At 50.2% G+C, this 20,725-nt stretch overlaps 1 long non-coding RNA gene across 2 annotated transcripts; it reads left to right on the top strand.

The window, feature by feature from the left end:
* The first annotated feature begins 191 nt into the window (after nt 1-191).
* On the top strand, nt 192-19,895 carry LOC106851076 (uncharacterized). 2 transcript variants are annotated; one of them, XR_015808774.1, is made up of 3 exons: nt 192-1,056; nt 13,162-13,412; nt 17,782-19,895. It is a non-coding gene; the product is annotated as an uncharacterized LOC106851076 (long non-coding RNA). The 2 variants fall into 2 exon arrangements; XR_001402826.2 differs by lacking the exon at nt 192-1,056 and having other exon boundaries at nt 13,061-13,412.
* Nucleotides 19,896-20,725: the final 830 nt, after the last annotated feature.

Genomic DNA, 20,725 nt, shown 5'->3' with positions numbered 1-20,725 from the left:
TGAGCACGGCGGCTTTCTGTTGGCGTGCGCCTCCCTCTCCCTCCCTCTCCCGTGCTCGCCTGCGCCCAGGCTGGTGCAGACAAAATGAAAACGTGTTTTGTTTTGGTTTTTTGGCATCTCCCCAGCAGCGCTACCAACCCCAGCTGCCCCCCCTCCGCTCCCTTCCCCAACCCGCCGCGATTCCCTTTTACAATCGGCACGACCCAGGTGCTCGGGCAGCAACAGAATAAGGCCAAAAATACCCCTTGGCACCCAAACCACCCCCAATCTGCCACCCTCGGCAGCAACTGCTCCCAACCGGCCTCCATGGCGGGTGGGTTGTTTGTATATATATATGTGGGGTTTTTTTTGTCCTCTTTTTTTCCTGCCCCCATCGGGTCCCTCTCGCGTTGGGTGTGTGTGTTCCTATTCAAGGACCCGCCACCTCCTGTCGTGCGAAAACCAGGAAGGAGGGAGCCAAGGGCTCGTTGCTGCCTGGACGCCGGGGCGGCGGGCGAGGGAGACAACGATGGAGGACAAGAGGAGGGAGGAGAGGGATGGGAAGGCGGGAAAAGAAGCATGGGGAGGGCGGGAAAAAAATAATCCACCTCCCCAGGCCTTTTGTTTAACCTGCGTCGATGCAAAGAGGGGTCTTGGGGTTTTTTTCCTCCCCTTGTCCTTTTTTTCGCCCTGTGCTTGAGCCCCATGGGGCATTTTCGAGCCTGACGGGGCAACTTTCCGGAGCGGGCGGTGTCGGAGGTTGATTTTTTGGGAGGCGGAGGGCTCGTCCCGCAGGCGCGCGGCTCCGAGTGCAGGAATTCCTGCCAGCTCGCCTTTGTGCCAGCCTCCGTTGGCCTTGGGTGTCTCGTTCGGATGGAGCCTGGCATCCAGGCACCGCCCATTTCTTGGCATTGAGCTGCGAGAAGGAAAGGGGAGAGAGCGAGCGAGAGAAGGGAAAAAAAAAAGCTGTCTCACTCAAACTGGCCTTTCTCGGAAAAGGATCCTTCCCCGATGATTGTCCGGATAAACGAAGCTAAATCCAGCCACTACTCAACAACAAAACCACTCTCTTCCACGGTGCGTCTCTCTTGCTGCCTTGGTACGAAATCGAACCTCACTCTTAATTTTGGTTGGTTTTTTTTTTTGGTTTGGTTTTTTTTTTTTTTTTTTTTTTTTTAGTCCGTGCGGTTGGGGTTTTTTTGCCTTTGATTTGAAATAATGTTTTGTTCCTCCAGTTGCTCCGTCGCTTTATTGTTGCTGTAACCTGCCTTCTCCCCAAAATCCCTTCTCGCCGAGTCCTCCGGCCCTTGGTGCTAAAACACCCGACTTTAATCGGTCTCCTAGAGAGGGATGTATGGCATATAGGCAGGTCCCTACGTGCAGCATTTGGAGCAGAACTGGAGGGCGATTTCTCTCCGTGCCCTCGCCCCAGCACCCGGGACGTCCCCAAGAGCCACCCGGGGCTGGGCGTTGTCGCCCGCGTGCCTCTTTAGTTCCCCAGCGGGCACCACGGACCGGGGAGAATGTGTGGAATCATGTCGGATTTGCAATTCAACATGGCAGCCGGAGAAACGTGGTGGGAGACGCTGGGCACGGGCACTCCTGCCAGCGCAGGGTGGGGGCACGGCAAGAGACCGTGCACGGACAGGGAGGACGAGAGGACAGCGGGGAGGACACCGGGGCGAGGTCAGAGCCAGGAGGATAATTTAATTTAATTTCATTTGAAAGGGGGTGAGTTCCACCAGGAGCGGGTCCGGGAAGGAGGGAACTCAAGCCGCCTGGTTTTGTCGGCATTAACTGTTTAGAAGCTGGCTGGTTCCCCAGGCTGGCACGGCGTGCCCGGGCGGGCGCGGGGCTGGGCGATGCCCGGAGCGGGGCGGGACGGGGCACTCCAGGGGCAGCTTTTCCTGGAGCCACGGCGGCCTCGGGGCCGGGCCGGCTGCTGCTGGAGGAAGCCCTGAGAAGGCTCGGGATGTTCCCGGCTGCTGCTGGAGGAAGCCCTGAGAAGGCTCGGGATGTTCCCGGCTGTTTCTGGAGCAAGCCCTGAGAAGGCTCGGGATGGTTCGTCCCTCCAGCCTCGTGCAGGTTCGCGCCTCGCACCGAGGTTTGGCACGGCCTTACCCGAGCCCAGGGCTTGCCCCAGCGCCGGGGAATCTTGCCCTCTTTCTGTCAAACTTAATTTAGGCCTGGTTGGGACACAACAAAAGCAGCTTGTTTGCAGGGCAGGGTTCTCCTTCCCGGCTGCCGCGCGCTCCGCAGGCGCTCGGAGCCATGAAAGCCACCCCTCCTCCTTCACCAAATTTTTCCTCCTCTTCCCCGCTGCCCAGCCTCCCCGCTCCTCCTCCTTTCTCTGAAAAAAAAACCCTTTTTCAGTGCATGGCCCTACAGTAAAAACCTTCGAATTGGCCACAAAGCACCCGAATGCCCCGGCCCTTGTGAGCCTCTGTGACCCTCCAGCCTGCACTGGCTGTCCCAGCCCTGCTCTGGGGACATTCCCAAAAAACTGCCTCACCCACCAGGATGGTGACAGCCTCCCTGAGATGCTGTCCTGGGCATTTCACACCTTCCTGACCCTGCAGGGAGCTGTGTGGCCTCATGCACCCTGTTTTGGTGGCTGGGATGCTGGGGTCCCGTCCTGGACCTTGCTTGTTGTGCTGTTTCCACAGCACCCGACGGCTGGTTTGGCAGCTGAAATTCCCATCTTGTGGGAGGTGAGGGCAGTCAGGCATTTGTGGGGTCTGACCCCCAAAATGTGCCAGGAGGTCTCTTCAGCAGAGTGCATGGACACAGCGGGTTACATGCAGACCCTTAATTCCAGTGAAAAGGCAGCACAAGTGTTTTACTCATCATTCCAGCTTTTCCCTTGCAGATTATTTATACAAAGAGGGGCTGGGGTGAAACCAGACCTTTCCCAATTTGCTCCCAATCCCTATTGCTTTCCTGTGAAAATCTGGTGGAGAGCAAATACTAAAAAAAACCCAAAACCCCACTGAACCTTCTGCAAACAGCCTGAGAGGAAAAAAAAGTCTGAACTCAAGGCTCTTCTGACGTGTCCTAAGTAAAACATCTGGCACCCCTGGAAGAGCCGTCCAGCCAAGGGACACAGCTGTTTTATTCCACGCAGCTCACAGCAAAACAGGGCTCATGCTTCCAGAACATGGCTCAGCAGAAAGGGTAAATTCTTGAAAGGGGGAGTCAGATCTTTGTGCTGTTTATTGCCTCTGAATCCCCAGTTTGCTCTCAGGCTGCTCTGGTGTGAGCTCTGCTCCATCTCCTGGCAGGAGACCAGGAGCTTTGCTCTGAGGCTGGAGCCTTGTTCAGCTGCTGTAACCCCCAGCAGGCAGCAGAGCCACTCTGGATTTGCACAGACATTCCTCACAGCAGGATCAGGCCCCCAGGTTTGTCGAGGGTGGCTCTGGGAAATTTCCTTTCCTTAAAAGGACCAAGTTTGGCCAAGGCAGAGTTTGAATTGTGATTTCCTTTTTTCTTTTTCCTCTCTTTTTTTTTTTTCTTAGTCCCCTACAACTCAGAGCCAAATTTATATTGGTGAGAACTGCCTGATTTACAGCTGCAGAAAATGCTGAGCTCTGTGTCTCCACAGGCCAGACCCGAGGGGCAAAGCTTCCCCCATGCTGGACCATCCATGTAAGCAGCTTCACCACTCCAGGAACCACTTCTGGTGGGGAAAGAAGGGCTAAAACGCAATGAGACTAATTTGACCTCTGTGGGCTCCACCCTCAGCTTTTCCACTAATTGTACCAAGGGATTTGGGGGTACAATTTTCGTGAGATCCTTGTAGAAGCCCATCCAGGGGAGAGCTGATGCTGGCAGGCTTGTGCACCATGGGGATCACGGTGTCCAAACACAGCCAGATCTGATTCACCCTCTGTACCACCCCACAGCTGGGCCTCAGAAGAATCAATACCATTTATTTTTCTCCCTGCAGTGTTTTTCTCTCTCTCACCCCTAATTTCTCTCTAGCTTTTTTTCTGTGGTACTGTTTTTTTATATTGGAGTTGCTCATAGCTACTGTTTAACTTTGGTGATAATTGGCTGCTGTGAAAGGTGAGGTCTGGGAGGACACAGCTCGGAGGTGACCAGTTTGTTATTGTAGGGTTGCTCATGGGCACTGAGCTGTGCTGTCTGGCTCTGCAGCTGGAAAACCATGAGACACACAGGGTTGGGCATGCTTAGGTTGCTCTGCAGATAGTCCTGGCCACAGGAAGTGTAAGAGAAGTAGCCCAGCAAAGGACACAACCAACAGGCTGCAGGAGGCAAGGTGTGGAGTCAGAGGGGTGGGGGTTGTGTTGTTGAGATGGCAACCAAATATCTCCCTGGTCTGGGGGGTCTGTGGGGGGTGGCTTCACATGAACCTCTCCTGCTCATTCCCACACCAGGGCTTTGCTCTTCGGTGGTCCCTGCCAGCCCATCACCATCCTCCTGGGCTTGGGAGGCCCAGCCCAAGGGAGGTGGCTGTACGTCCCTGGGCAGGATGTTTCTCCTCATCTGCAAGACAACAACAAACTTCTTCCTCCTCCTCCTTTCTCCTTCCTCCTCTTCCTCTTCCCCCCAGTTTGAGGCTCTGCAGGGCAGCCACAGCCACCTTTATCTCAGTCTTCAGGTCCGGTTTGGACTCATGGGATGGTCCATGCTGGTGTTTTATTGCCAGGTGTGCAGACCTGAAGCAGATTTGCAAGGTGTGGGAGCTTCTGTGAGTAACACCAAGAGCTGAGGTTCTCTCATCCTTCATTCTTGGTTTGCTCAGTGCTGGGCATTGGCCCTGATGGGGGGAGCAGAGGTTGTGGGGCAGCATGTGGCATCCTGGCATGTGGAGCCAGAGTGAGTCTGGATGGGGAGCAGGATGGGTGCAGGCACAAGCATGGGAACAGTTTAGTTTGCTTGCATCAGTTTTGACAACAGAAATGTGAGCTCAGGCTGGCAGTGGAGACATCCTGGGCATGCAAGTAGAGAAAGTCTCAAAAGGCCAACTCGGAGCAGCAACTTGGGTTATAAAGTTTTCTGAGCAGGAAACTCCTCACAGAGACTCCACCAAAAGTCAGGGCAGCTGCTGATGCCAATGTGATCGACAGCTTCAGTGTCTGCACATCTGTTCCCAGAGCTCCTGTCTGTGGGAGGAGGATTGGGATAAAGCCCTTGGAGCTGAGCAGCCCCACAGGGAGGATGCCTGGGATCATCCCTCCAGCTGCTGTGCCTTGGGAGCACATCACTGCCTCTGGAGAGAGCTGGGATGAGTGCAGAGGGACATGGATAGAAGCACCTGGGAGGGCTTTGCTCCTTCCTCCAAGGTGGCAGTGCACAAAATCCAGGCAAGTGATGAAACCCAGCCACTTGGCATATTTCAGTGTTCCAGATACAAGAATACAGATGAGGTTTCCAACATCACCTCCCAGCTCAGTCTGGCCAGTCATCCTACAGCATGGTGAGGAATTGCTTCTGCTGTTTTCAATCCACAAAACCTCCTTCTCTCCATGTCCCCAGCAGCCACGTGCTGTGACCACACACCAAACTCCACTCTAGGAGCAGCTGCATCTCAGCAGAGATGAGGAGACACAGAGTGAATGATGTGTCAAACCCCAACAGTCTTTGCTCACCTTGCTAACCCTGAACTCTTTCTGGCTCTTCAGAGAGGCAGCAGCAAAAGAAGAGCCTGGCAGCAAACTGCCAGAGTAGGGAGAGCTGAGCTGGTGGAGCCTGGCTATGCTGGAGCTGGCAGCCAGCATCTGCCCCGACCTGGGGCTGCATCCAGCCGTGCCTGAGCACGGTGGGAGATCCCATCTGGATCTCAGCTTTGCAGCCCAGGCCCTCCCCTGCCCAGGGGATTAGCGGGGATGCTGTTCCCAGGGCGGGGGAAGGGGCTAATGAACAGAGACAGGATAACAAAGCAGGTACGGGCTTCCTGTACTTTAGGGCTCAGGAGGAAATCCTGCAGCTGGTGAATCTGGATACGATTAGTGTCCATTTCTCCCTGTGTAATCAACCCATCTGTTCATCCTTGCGCATCAGCCACGCACGCCCCACTGCAGGCAGATGCCTCTCGGGCACTGTTTCCATCCCTTCTGCCCTGGGCTCGCAGCCTGGGCCGGGCTGGGGTGATCCTGGGGGAGCTGCAGCCACTTGGGCACTGTTTCCATCCCTTCTGCCCTGGGCTCACAGCCTGGGCCGGGCTGGGGTGATCCTGGGGGAGCTGCAGCCAGCACAGCCACGATCCCAGCGAGCAGCAGGATCCAGCCCAGGAAAATCAGCTGCTCTGGGGGAGGATGGCTTCTCCAGAGGGCTTGGAGCAGTTCAAAGGGATCGCTGTGACACACAGATAAGCTCAGCTTTCCAGGCTCTGCCTGCTCATCCCAGCTCAGCTTTACCACAAGCAGGTAAAGGTGGATTATGTTTGGCTGCCTGGCTTCAAAGCCTTGTTCATCCCATGGGATGCTGAGCACAGGACACACAGGCCCCTCGTGGGGAGGGAGGGACTGAGCTCTCAGCCCTGCTCTGTGAGAACACTGGTAACATAAGAGGTTCTAGGATAGGTTCTGTAACATAATAAGTTCTGTTTCAGCTTCTTTTCCTTGGCAATTTTGTTCCAACTGTGCAAAAAACACGACAGCCCTGCAGTGGGTTACAAATGTCAGGTAATGCACCAGCCTGGGCTGAAATGAAATCAAAAGAGGACCTGATGTGTGGTTCAGTGGGTTTTTTTGTGCAAGGCTCAAGCTTGCACGGTCTTTTAGGGTCTTCTGAAAGGTCCAGCTTGGTGACAGAGTTGGAACAAAGCTGCAGGTAACAATCCCCAGTCCTGGTGTCGACCTCCACTGAAATAGCTCTTACTGGTGTCACTGGAGTGTCCTGGGGCATCTGTCACAACAAGTGCTGTCCATGTAAAGATGAAGATGGTCCCTACCCAGGGGAGTTTACATGCACAGCCCAGTCCTCCCCCATGTGTGTTGTTCAGGGCTCCAGGCACCCGAGCTCCTGCCATTTGCTGAGTGCCAAAATGTCATTACAGCCAGGAACAATCTCAGGAATGCAGCACAGGTTAAACATTTCATTTGCTTTCAAGGGCTACTTGTTGCTTCATTTCTAAATGCAACCTGTCCTCAGCCCCTGTTATATTGCTCTGGGCTGCTCTTCGGGTCCTAAATCTTCTGATTTTTGTTTGGCTTGGAATGCACTGATTTACCATAAGGAATAAATGAAAAGCAAAAGAAAACAGCAGTACTTGCTTGCATAGGCCCTACATTGTTCTGTGCTCTTCTGCTACTGAAACAGGGGTGATAAATCCACTCCCTGGACAGAGGTTTTTTGGGTGGTGGCTGTGTGCAGACAAGGCCAGGGAAGGTAAACAAGCAGAAAAAAAAAAATGGGTTTAGGAAATGACAGTTGAAGATGGTCAATCAACTGATGGGTCAAAGCCAGCACAAGACCATCAATTAGCAAAGCTATATTGATTTTGTTTCTCCAAAGCATTTTTGTGTCCACAGAGAGGGCTGAGAGCTGGATCTGTGGTCAAACTTGGCTGCAATTAGGAATCTGTACAGTTTCTGTGTTGCAAAGGAGGAGTTTTAGAAAAGATTCTGCCTGTAGAAAATATGTCCACAGTTCCAGAAGGGCTCAGCCAAAAGGGTGATGAAAATCTGTCTGTTGGTGTCATCGTCAGAACTGCTGGAGGTGGGAACATTTGCTAATCTTGCTTATTTTAGGGGCCCTGCTTTCAGAAGCAGTTCAGTTCTGAAAATGCAGCTCTGAAAACTCAGCTCTTAAGAGTCTCATACAATACAAACCTCAGACTAGACTAAAGAGGGATGAATTTTTCAGACTGTAGGTTCTTGCCTGCCTAATTATGATTTTCAGCTTCTTATGATTTGGTTTTTTCATTGTGTAAGTGTGACACAGAAGAAATAGCTGTGACATTGCCTGGCGTTTTCTGCTCCAGCTAGGGAAGAACCAGCTAAAACCTGCAAGGTTTCAGAGCTTGCAGAGCTGGTGTGGAAGAAGAACTTAATTTCACGTTTGGGAATCAAGCTCAGTTCTTTCAGTAATCTAAACTGTCACAATTTCTCTTCCTCCAGCACCCCCAGGTGTGGGGACAGTGTCACTATTGAGGTGTAACTTTGGCACCCTGAGGCAGTACAGGGTTGAGCAGGATTGTTGTATTCATACCAAACATGAATTCAAGGCAAACAACCTTCATCAGCTCCAGTGGTTACATCTCTATTGGAACATTTCAGCAGGTTCAAATCTCCACTATGGGTTTTGTCTTCCCTCTTCACTTTCCTCAATAGACACATAAGGTGTCTGAAGCTGCACAAAATGGCTTTTGGATGAGCTCAGGCCAAAGTCTAAACTGGTTTGGCTTGCAGGATTTATGGCAGCTGCAGCTCCAGACCCAGCCTGGGATGGGTCCCAGTGATATGCACAGAGAAGCCATCTCTCACTTCAGAGAGTTCTCTGCCACCATCCAGCTTCTGGAAGAGAGAGGAGAAGCTGCTCTGGGTGTGAGCAGAGCTCCAGAGCAGGGTGGGATGCAGGTCACAGACTGCTGTAAAAAGGCCAGCAATGTTGCCAAAAACCCTGGCTTGGGTTTTTTGTAGCTCTGGAGCCCCAGAGCTCTGTCTGTGATATGACAGCTCCATCTTCATCCATGGTGGGACAGGAAAGAGCTTGGATGGACTCTGGCCTTTATGAATAATGTAAAGGAGTTCAATTCTTCTCTCCCTGGCTGAGGGCACAGTGTCCCAGCTGGTAAGAATTGGGAGCCCAGTCTTGTTAAAGCCAGTGTTAGACCTTCCTGAGATCCACTGCCTCAAGCAATCCCATTGTTCAAAGCACGTTTGGTTAATTAGTACATTAACTAATAACCTTCTCAGCATCCCAGGTAGGGAATAGCTGTCTCCCAAAGGAGAAAACAGAGGCAAAGTGACTCACTAAGACTGGATGCAGGAGCTTAGCAATGCAGCTGTGAAATCTGTTTTTTTCCATCCTAAATGATTTTGTGTGGCTGCTGCTGCCTTATGCACATAATTTCCCTGAGACAGAAATGGAGGAATCCTAAAAACTCCCAAGAGAGTGCTCAGGCCCAGTGAGGGAAGGTACTGGACAAACCTGAGAAGAACTGAATCCATCCAAATACTCAGAGGAGGCAATTTGCCTCACCCACATGCACCAACTAAGGAATAAAACCAAAACCACTTCTCCTCATTTTCAAGGAAAGTTTTTCTCACCGGCTTGGGTTTTCACTCACATCTTCATGTACTCTAAATTTCATGAGCAAATGGCCAGTGTGGGAAGGAGCACATGAGGACTGGCAATAGAGGCTCACTGGGATGGGATCAAAGACCTGAAGAGATTCAAACAAACAGCCAGAAGGGGAACTTTGATGCTGAGGAAGTTCTTTGACTCCAGCACATGATGATGAGCAGCTGATTTCCACAGCTTTGCAGTGTGGCTGGAAAAACCCCTGAGCTGAAGCACAAGGATGGAGTTATTTGGCTTGCAAGACCCATGACAGCACCACAGAACCTTTGTCATGAGCACTGATCCCAAACAGAAAGGGGAGGCTTGTTCTCTCCACCCAGCTCTGACCTGAAGCTTTGTGCTTTACCTGCTCTCAAATGACAATTCTCAGCAGCAAGGATGAGTGTGCAGAGGAATGAGAACCAACTGCTGCATGCAGGGATCCATCCCTGAGGAGGAGAATCTCACAGGGTTTAATTTTGGGGCCACGTGCTTTACCAGTGTGCTGGCTCCCAACCAGCCCAGGCAGCCCTGCTCAACACTGGAATGTCAAGGGAGTGCCTGGAATGAGGGACCTGGTGAGGTCACAGAAGCAGAAGGCCCCAAAGCAAGTGGCCTGTGGAGTAGAAGGGGCTCCTTTCGTGACCATGGCTTAATCCACCACCAGTTTGCTGAGCCCACAGCAGCCCAGATTGGAGGCTACAAAAATATCCCTGTTCAGCAACTCCTCCCTTGTCCTTTGTGAAGCTCCAGCATTTTAATCATGTTCACACCTCCCTCTTCTGACACAAACCATCTCAGCTCCCTCCCAGGTCCACAAAACCTGTGCATTCCTGGTCTCATTCCCTTGCTTACATGTCAGACACTCTCCCCTCCATAAGCTTCCCAAACATCCCCATTTCCTTATTCTCTCTATTCCCATCTTTCCCCCCATGCACCCTCATTTGACTAAGATTTGTTGAATAACCAACTAGTGCTGAGTTATTTGTTGAATAATCAGCTACGTGCAGTTTTGGGTGTGCTGTTGATAGATTGAACAATCCCAGCCCCATGAATGTCCCCAGTTCCATATTTCTCCATCTCAGGACCACCAGGAAGGTGCTGCTGATGTGGGGGCCCTGTTACTGGGAAAGGCAAAAACCCCCATCTTGTAAATGTGTCTTGTAAACGTGTCTCATCCTGCTCTGTTCATTTTCACTCAGAATGAGGGTAAAAACAGAGTTCCTCAGGTTGTCAGGGGTTTCTAGAAGAGAGCATTGGTGCTAGAGCAGCTGGAATTGGTTTTCATTCTTAGCTTCAGCCTGACATGCTGTGTTCCTGTACACATCTAGAGCCCCTTGGTCATCATTCTCCAACCTGTCTTGCTGGTTTTCCTGGAAGAGTATTGCACAAGAAATGCACTGTTCTCTCCATGCAAAGGCATTTTCAAGCAAGCCTTGTCTTCTCAAAGCATAATAAAATAAACCAGACTTAGATCTCTCAAATATCTTCAAAATTCCCAGACTTTGAGGTTAATACAAAGTGCACAAACCTATCTGTGGGGTCACATGGCTCCACATCAAACCCATACCAGAAATCAGGATATCCTGAGCAGGCTCTCAGTGGAGTTTGTTACAGGTGATGCTTATTTTTAGGGACATTTTAATAAGCCTAATCAATCACAACAAATTACTAATAAATCCATAACAATTTTCACCTGGCGGTCTTAGGTTACTTTGCCAGAAATTGCAGTGAGGAATAGTGGTTGCTAAAAATCTGAAGATTTAACTTTTTTTCATAGGATAATTCAAGATATTGCCATTATGTTTCTGCTCTGAATTACTTTGCAGAGGAATTACCCTCCCCACTGACTCCAGAAAGCTGAGCAGGTCCAGCCTCATGTGCTTAAATTTATCCCATGTGAATATGGCACAGAGTGCTTCATCCTATTGACAACCTTCCTTACAGGATTTTCCTACAGGTCCTGTAACAGCTTCAAAGCTGGTTTTGGCATTTCTAGTTCCCTGCATCCTTAAGAGATAGGACTTCTAATGGGGAGATCTTACCAGTCCTAAATCGTGGGAATACTCCTGATTTTCACAGCTTGTCCCATCTACAGGAGCAGAAAGCCCAGGGAGTGTTTGATTTGTGTCCTCCTAAGGGTCTTCCCACACCAGGTACTCCCAGACAGGTTTGTGAGGTGTTTGCCTTGCTCTAAAAGCCTGTCATTGGTTTTAGTCAGGATTTGGAGGACCATGATGTGGTGGAGAGTGGGATTCATGTGTGTGTCGTGTTGGATGCTAACTGGACCTTCAGCCCTGTGCTTTTGGGAGAGGAGGGTCCAGTGAGAGGCGTCTCCAGTTCCTCAAGCCATGGGTGCGTTGCCCGGATGGGCAGCTCTGGTGCTGCTCTGTGGAAAGGCAGGAAGATAAAAGTCCTGGAATTCACGAGGCTTTTGCTGGGCACAAGGTCCTGCTGGAGAGAGCCTCTGTGTCTGAGGCAGGAGCAAGCAAGGACAGCTGTGCCGTTGGGATCCGGGCTGTGCAGGCCACGCTGTCCCCAAGGCCGGGTTCCTGTCCCCTCTCCGCGGGTGTTATTTACACCATTTCCTGCCCGGGGAAGTTCAGGACTTTGACGTTACTGGTTTGGTTTCCTCCCTTCGGGAGCTCTGGCAGAGCCCGGCAGCAGCCAGGCCAGGCCAGGCCGGGCTCCACGGGCGGGATGGAGGTGCCAGCCAGGCCCAGGGAGCGAAGTGTCACCCATGTCAGGCCAGACAGCTCAGGCTTAACCAGCTCGGGAGGGCTGGAAAACCAACCCTGCGTCCGTCCCTGCTGCTCAGTCCTGCTGTGGGACTGGACTGGGCCGGCAGGAGGAAGGAGGACGCGCCCGGGCATGGCTGCCGAGCTTTTGGGTTCCTGCCGAATTGACGCCCTCCCCTCTCCCCCCTCATCCTTCCCGCCTGGCCTGCGTCTCCCCTCCCTTCCCTTCTCCCTCCCATCCCGCAGCAAACAAAATGGCTGCTCCATGGCCATTTTGTTTCCCGTCTGGAAGGGGGAAGCCGGGACGCCGGGACTTGGCTCTTTTTTTGGAGGCTGCGGCCATGTCCGAGCCCAACTCTCCCGTCTCTACGTGGCACCGGCTGTAGCAAGAGAGAGAAAAGGGAAAAAAAAGAGGAAAAAAAAAAAAAAAAAGGACATTTTGGAACGAGACCAAAGGCAGAGAGTGGGTAGTTTTGGCGTATGTTGAGCACTGAAAATGCCTGGAATTGCCAAACTGAGCTTTTGTATGAGCAGCGTAAGGGCTACTCGGTGCACGCAGAGCCGCGGGGCTGCACGGAATAGCCGGACGGAAAGGTTTGTTCGCTATATTCAATAAAACAGCCCTCCTTTCTTCTGGATTTATAAAGTACCAGAGAGCACTGTTGTCTTAATTTGTTTTTTGGACGGGCGGATGATTTTACACATCGGCTTGGTATGACCAGAGCCGGTCATTGCCGGACAGCAGCGTTTTAACCTGTTGTGTGTCCTCTTGTTTTTGGTGCATACGGGATCTGACCTTTCCACCGAACTGGCACCGCCTGGATTTAGCTGATGTAATCCTGAGGATATTTTTTTAGGGATTTTTTTGTTTATTGCCTTCTTCCCTTGAAAGTTTTCATCTCAGGAATAAAAACATCTTAATTTAAATATTTAAAGCAATAGCTGTTTTTGGCTTTTTAAGCCCTTGCTTTTCTCCCAAGGCTGGAGCTCTACTGTGCTCACAAGCTGTTTACTGCACTCTGTGTGTATCCTGCACACGTTAAGGTGTGATACTCAACAGAAACACCATCAACAGGAACACGCCTTGAAAGTTTAAAGCAACTTGGTGGCGTTACTGTAAAATTGTGCGCAGAAGCAGGGCAAAAACACCAGAACATGCGCCAAATAAAAGTGCTTTTTTTTTTTTTTTTTTAAGTGATTCTGCATTTCCTTCGGTAGCCTGGATGTCTTGGCGTTAGTAGCCACGTTGCTTTGTTCGTGGACACTCCGAGGAGCAGATCCCTGCCCTGTGGCACGGGGGGGGATCAGGCTCTGATAAGGTGTTGGAATGATCGTCCTGCCGTTCCTTGAGTGGCTTTCCAGACATGTGGAGAGAAGCAGACACTTCCAGAGCGGAGCTGGGAAGGAGAGCAGAAAGAGGTGAAATGGCTTTCCTTGCACAGAAAGGTATTTGATTTGCCTCCATATCCCCTTGGCTTGTTTGCAAGCAGACAATAGAGAGAATGGCAGGGCCACGGTGGTCCCCGAGCCAGGCGGGCGCTGGGCGGGTGCTTCACGGTGCAAATTTAATGTTTTGGTCCAAATCGACATTAGAGGTGGACTTTACCTGCACACCTTTCATGAGCAGCTCATGAACTGAACATTGAGAAGGTTAACAGTATTAATAGAACAGTTTTATAGAGTATAACAGAAAAAAACCCCCTCTTTCTTTGTATTTTTGAGTTAACCTGTAGAATCAGGTGCAGAACAGGTAAAAATAAGCCTGAAGGATATTTTTTTTCTCTTATTTTTAGTATTTAGTGAAATCACTCTGGGAAATACCGGTAGCGCCTATCTTTTATGACAAAAATTCTGGGATTTTTTTTTTTTTTTGCTTCAGGAAAGGGTGAGGTATATACAAATTTACAAGGAAATAACACAAACGTTTAGAATGGCCACCTTTATGGCCACCTTTAATAATGCATTTAGGAAGGGTTAATAAAAGATAAGTCATATAACAAGCAGGTTACAGGTGCCTGCATTATAGATAACAGTATCAGATTCATTAATAATGATCCAGATGTTTAGAAACATTTGATAGGACTCAAGACAACCCCTAAGTGATGAGCAGCTGTTTGTAAAGATACCTGCTAATTGTTTAATAATAAATGCAATTGCAAAGTTGCTGTGAAATATTCCCTATGCCATTCAAAGCATATGGAGTAAAAGCATTGTTGAGAGACAGGGGCCGTTGCAGGATTGAACTGTAAATATTTTTACTTCCATTTCTCTTTACCTATTCACAGTGCCTTTGATTGACTGTTTCAAAGTGGGATATTTAATATTGACTTTAGGATGGGGTGTTTGCGAAGACGGTTGGCCTTGCTTTGCTGAGAGGTTTGCCTGACCTGGGAGAAGTTATAAACAACTTGTCTTCATGGCTAGTTTGGCAAATGTTGTTTTTTATTGCTTTCTCATGGCACAGGGTGTGTCCAAGATGGGTTTTTGGTCTGTTTTCTGCTTTTCGTGTGAGCGGGTTCCTCGCTGGCGGCCGGATCAGCGGCTCAAATTGGCGTTGTGGGTCCCCACAATGTTGGGGAGTTATTGAAAACCTTCCACGCTTCTTTTGGCTAATTCTGGGTTTGATTTTTAAATCTTTTTTTTTGGTCTGTTTGGTTTTTATTTTTCCATCCCAGCCAGGTTGGGAGGACATGGAGCCAAGGGAACAAAATGGCCACACTCGGCCATTTTGTGCCAACGCCACCGTTCCCGGGAGTCGGGGCCGGTTCTGCCCCAGCTCCAGGAGGCTGAAAATCCTCTTGGAGACTCAGGGTCTGAAAATCCTCTTGGGGACTCAGGGTCCTGATTTCCCCCTGAGAAGCCCTCCCTGTCCCTGGCACGTTTCGGCACCGACGCGGGACCGCGGCTTCACAAAGGCTGAAAGTGGTGTCAGCTTTTAAAGCAGAGACTTTGTTGTTTTATGGTTTCCTCCTCCCCCCTCCTCCATTTCATTCAGTGCTCCTGAATAAACCAGATCAGCTCCTCAAGGCTTCAGAGCCTTTCCAGCTCCTCTCCGAGGTGGGCTCCTTTTAAACGCAGACACTTGGCCATGCTCAGGAATCTCTGGTGCAAAGTTGTTTCAGAATTTGGGGGGCATCATCTTGGGTTTTCTGTTGGGATCATCACAAGCCACCCTGAGCCCTGATAAACGAGGAGCAGTTTAGGTCACTTCTTGCTCCCAAAACCAAGTCTGAAAGCTGGACTGGAAATGCTATTTTTATTCCAGCCTGGAGGATCTTGCTGTGAAAAAAACAAGCCCTTTACCTGATAATTTTCCTCACCCCTCCAAGCACCTGTAGACAGTGGGACCATGTAGTGACACACTCTGTGCATAGGGACCCTCGTGCAGTGGCTTGCAGAGACCAATGAAGTGTTTTCACAGAAATCAGATTTGATCAATTTTGAGGAATCTATATGAATCTGGAAAGTGAAAATTACAAGGCCACTGCCGTAAGGCCTGCAGAGAAAATGGTGTTTTTTGAAGAGGTTCTTGGCAATCAAGTATCCAAAAACCTTTCAAAACTGGGTTTAATCTCAGAAGGGAGTGAGAGGCTTTGGGTCTGGGTCTCTGACTCATACAAAGCCTTTTGGCTGTTTTATCCAGAATTTTGCATAGCTACATCACATCCAGGCAAATTTGGGCACATCTCCTTCCTTCCTCGTCTTTTGTCTTGATGGTTTAGACCTCGGGCCATGGGGAGAGGGAATTCCTGTCACTGCAATTTGTGTAGGACAAACAAGTGTGACAGTGATACTAAGGGTAGGATGCTCTTAGTCATCCTTACTGGGCATAAAAAATCTAAGAAATCCCCCTGTTTGACTCCTTTCTTCACAGATCCTGCTAAAATCAGGATTCTGTGTCAGCAGCTGGGTATTCCCAAAACCTATACTCATTAAGACAATTATTATAATTAAGTCTTCTGTTTTCAGGTTTACTTATAGAAGTCAAAAGGGATTTTTTTTTCTCTCTGCATGTATAATTACATCTATGTGAACACAGACTTATTTAATTTAATTTCCCACCAACACTTTGAGATTGGCCCAAATGCCTGTTGTCTGCAATGGTGTCACGAGTGACCTCTGAAATGCCTGCCTGATACATGTGCTTATGTGCTTAAAGTAATATAAACCACCACATTGGGAACTAGGAAAAAAAGTTCCTCCAGGTCAGTTGCTAGAAGTCTCTTTGGAGAAGACTGGCATCCTCTGCCTCTATTCATCACCCAGGAATCATCTGGAACACCCACCCTCCCAGGCTCTGACCTGGTGCAGCATCTGTTGGCTTTCTTGCCACCCTTCTGCTTGATGCTTGTGGCAGCAGCTAAATTTTTGGGAAGCTGAAACATTTTAGTTTAGATTAACCCTTCTGTCCCCAAGGAGCTGAGCAGTGACAGACCTTATGGACCCTTAAGCCTGGCTGTCACCTCACCCACGCTCTGGCTGGTGTTGCATGTGCTGAGGAGGGATGTGCAGCCCCTGTGCATCACTTTTGATGCTGATAAAAACAGGAGAAATAGCATTTCCCATCAGGAGGCTGTTTGGGATGCACTTGGCACCAGGGATGGGCCGGGCACTGCAGTGCTGTAGGAACCAGTTCCACCTCATTGGGGTTTTGACATTGTTCATACCCTGCTACACCAGGAGAGGCCTGGGCCAGATGGTCCAGCACAGTGGGTCATTCCCTGTGAAGGACCAGTTTGTCAAAGGAAATTAAGAGAATTACCTGGACTGTGTTGATGCCAGTGAGGAGAGCCTGTGGAGAGCTCTGGAAGAAGGCAATTCCCAAACCTTGCTGCAGAGATATCCTAAGGCCATCCTAAACTCTCACAAGGATTCCAGTTACAGCAGTTCACCAAAGCTTTGGGAATATTTAGGCTGTTGCCTGGTAGCTGTGGAAGCACAAAGCATTAGGCAGCTTTTATCCCTTTGGAGCCTTCTGCCTGAGCCCCCTCCTCTCCCAGCACAGCACTCAGCAGATGCTTGTGGAGCTTGGGGACATCTCCTGCTGAGCTCCCATGGGAAGTTATCCTTTGGGTCTGTGCTGGGCTGCACATGCAGCCTGCTTGGCGTGGCTCCCTCGTTGTTAGGGCTGCTTTAATCTCCGAGGGGAATTCTTTCTCCTTGCAAAAGAGCCTCACACATTTCTTTCAAACTACCAGACTAATACCTCGTCTCTGTATTTGGGTGTACAGAGAGTGAAGAAGCCTCAGAAGGTGAGCCAAGGGCTTGGGGGAAAGCCAGTCTGTCTCAGATCCATGCTAATACTGCTTGGCTGGGCTGGAGCATTAGAGGGACAGCACGGCTGCATGTTGCACTCATTTGTTTAGGAAATAAGATCTGCCTTGATGTACTCGATACCATTACATTTGCAGCCTAAAAGCTTCCTTGTACTTAGTTATTTCTAATCTGCTCAATTCCCTGGAGTGCACAGCAGCTAAATTGATGGATTCTCTTATCTGGTCTGGCAGGTTTGTTCTAGATACCCCGTGTGTTCAGGAGGTGAGGTCAGCCTGGCTGGGTGTGCTTGGCGCTGCTGCAGCTTCCTGAGAGCTCTGCTATCTCCATGTGTAGCCCCGGGTTCCAAGGGCAGGGCTGCTGCTTTTGTGCACCCTTGGGTGCATGGAGACTGCAGCCAGTGGCATTGCCAAGCACAAGGTATAGTCTTAGTGAGCTGAAGGAGGTTTGAAGAAGGAAAAAGAGCTCCAGAACAAGGTTGGATATGACTCCTCTCTCCTGCCATCAAAAATTCTGATTTTTCATGCATTCCTCTTTGCAGGACCTGCGGAGCAGCCAGTGCCTGGATAAGGCTCATCCTAGTTCCTGGATAAGGATCATCTCAGTGCCTGGATAAGGCTCATCCCAGTTCCTGGATAAGGATCATCTCAGTGCCTGGATAAGGCTCATCCCAGTGCCTGGATAAGGCTCATCCCAGTGCCTTAGGCTGACACGGTCCCAAGCTGTCCTTGAGGCTGAGGTAGTAGATTGAATAGTTGTGGAGTCCGGTCCTCCCTCTGAGCTAACTATACAATCTACTGTCTTTCCTAAGGAGACAGTCACATCTTCAGGTCTGCTCATCCACTTCTGCACAGGTGTGGGGGCAGGTGGTGCAAGCAAAGCCAATCCCTGCCCGTGATCCGTCAGTTCTGCTCTGTGGAGGTGAGGTAGTAGGTTGTATAGTTTGGTGGGAGGGATTTGATCCCATTTCAGGTGATAACTATACAGTCTATTGCCTTCCTTAAAGAGCAGCAAAACCACCGGAGGAGCTCCCGAGGCATGGCTTCTTTTGTTGAGGATCCAAAAACCCAGCGTGGCATTGTTAAACAACTCAGTGGGTGTTTCTCTTACAGCATCCAGACTTGCATTCTTCCAGGAATTGCTTCATGCCTCGGGGGCTGGAGAATGGAGCCACCTGCTTCCAGGGAGCCCAACTCTCTTTAAGGTGCAAGAGAACCATGGAAATGAGTTTGCACAGCAGCTCCCAGTGTTCAATTCTATTCTTTTTTTTACAGGAGGTTGGCTCAAGTTGCAAAGTGTTTCTGTTGATCTTTTCTGGTCTGTATTCATGTCTGGAGGGGAGCAGATTCTTCGGTATAAATGGGACAGATCTGAGCTCATGATTTAATTTTGTTGTGCCCATTTCTGAAGTTTGGGTTCAGAACCAGACCCAAGGGCAAGCTTAGCCTGTGGACTCAGAGCCCTGGGAGCTGGTCAGATTTGGCTGTTTGGCCCCTGCTCAAGAAGTGCATTTTGTTTTGGACAAGTTCCCAGCCTGTCCCGTGGAACAGAGTCAGAGGGTGGTTCTTTCTGATCTGATAATCACTTACCAACTGAACTCACTCACATGCAAACCCTGACAGGGAAGTTCAGGGCTCCTGGGTATTTGTATAGGATGAGCCAATGATTCAGACTAAAATCTTGGGTATTTACATAGGATGAGCCAATGATTCCACTGAAGTGGAGACAGGTAGGGAAGAGACATGAGCCAAAGGGAGCTGATCCTAACTCTTGTGGGTTCTCCCAGGCACTGTCACCTGACAGCAGACATGTGAGAAGTCGTCATGCTTCAGAGCTCTGGCCCATGGCAAGGGACAGGGAATTATTAATTCTTCTCTTTCTTAGGGGCAGATGGGACTATCCCTCTGCCGTTTTCCAGAGTAAGTAGGATCAAGAGCAGGAGTGGAGCTGTAACACGATCAGGGCTGTGTCAGGAAGGACATTTCAGGCCATTATCACGACCATCTTACTGCCAGGGAGACGTGTGAGATCCGAGACACCGAGGAGCGAGGGCAAGCAGGGGACACCTTCTCAGATGAAGTGGGAGGGAAAGAGCAAAGAGAAATTGGAGCCCTCAAATTCCACCCTGAGCAAAAGCACAGGGAGAGCCAGCCCTGGCTGCCGGGGAGTCCCCAGAATGAAGCAGCTCATTTCAGCCCCTCTGCTGGGACAGGGCGTAGCTGGGACACAGCTGGTGGGTGGGGATGCTGCAGTTCCAAGCGGAGAAGGAATGCAGCCCTCTCTCCATAAATCTGGCTTTTCAGCAGTCCTGGCGACTTGCTGTGCAAAGCTCAGCTTGGTCCTCTGAGCTGCATTATTATCCTCCAGCTGCTTGCTCAGGGGCAGGGCTCCTGCCCACAGATTGCTTGGAAGGTACCAAAATAGCACCACAAGCATGGGAACAGGACGGCAAATCCACTTCATCTGGAGAGGTGTCCCCTGGAAAAGGGCTGATCCCACACGTCCCAGATGGAATCTGTTCAGTCTCCCTCCATAGCATTGATACTAACACAGAATCTCAAACAGTGGAACTGTGTGAGCTGGAAGCCATGAATAAAATATTACTGGAGATACTCCCTTGTGAAAATAAACTTGGTTTGACTTTTTTAAAACAGTCTTTTTATTGTCCTGAAGTGAGCTTGGCTGGTAAACTGGGACCTCTGGAGGGGTGGTCACTGTTCCTGACTCACCAAAATCCTGGGAATGAAAGGGAAGCCACAGGATGAGGACGTGGGGCAGACTGAGCTGGCCAAGCAGCTGAGACCATCTGTGTTGGCTGTCAGCAGGTGCTTTCCTGACACACATTTTCAGCACAACTCCTACACGTAGCCCAACCTGCTTCCTCACCCTCAGTCAGCTCAAGGGCTGCAGGTTGGGCTTCTCTCTGCCCTGGATAGTCCTTGCTATAAACATGTTTATAATGTTTATACCAGCAAGAGGAGAACACAGAGATTCCAGGGTCCACGAACCCAAATAAATCACATCAAGGGCTAAGAAACCAGTCCAGGAAATGTTTAATTGCTCCAGTGCGTCCTGGCACAAAGGAAAGGGAGGCTTTGCCCAGGAGGAGGGTGAGCAGCCTGGCTGAGCTGACACCCATGGATATGTGGGACACTCACCTGACCCACGGACCAGGATCCCACAGCACAAGGCACTGGGGCAGCCACATCATCCCTGACCACAGTGGCAGAGAGGAATAGGCAACTTCTTTTAGCAAAAAGGAACCAGGAAGCAAGATCAAAACAGGTGAGTCCTCCCCAGACCCTCACAGGACATTGTGGAATGAGAGCACTTTCAGCCCAAACACTGAGGGAATATTTGGAAGCTGGATGGATCTGCCAGCAGCATAACCCCAAATGCAGATAGCCAGCAGGGTGTGTGTGCCCACCCCAACCTTTCTGACCCACTGCATTCACGGCACATTCAGGAGCTGAAGCAAAGGAACC

The sequence above is a fragment of the Sturnus vulgaris genome, chromosome 29 (genome assembly GCF_052056855.1).
Source record: "Sturnus vulgaris isolate bStuVul1 chromosome 29, bStuVul1.hap1, whole genome shotgun sequence".
Taxonomy (NCBI): Eukaryota; Metazoa; Chordata; class Aves; order Passeriformes; family Sturnidae; genus Sturnus; species Sturnus vulgaris.
The sequence above is the reverse complement of the archived record's forward strand: the minus strand, read 5'-3'. Positions and strand labels throughout refer to the sequence as shown.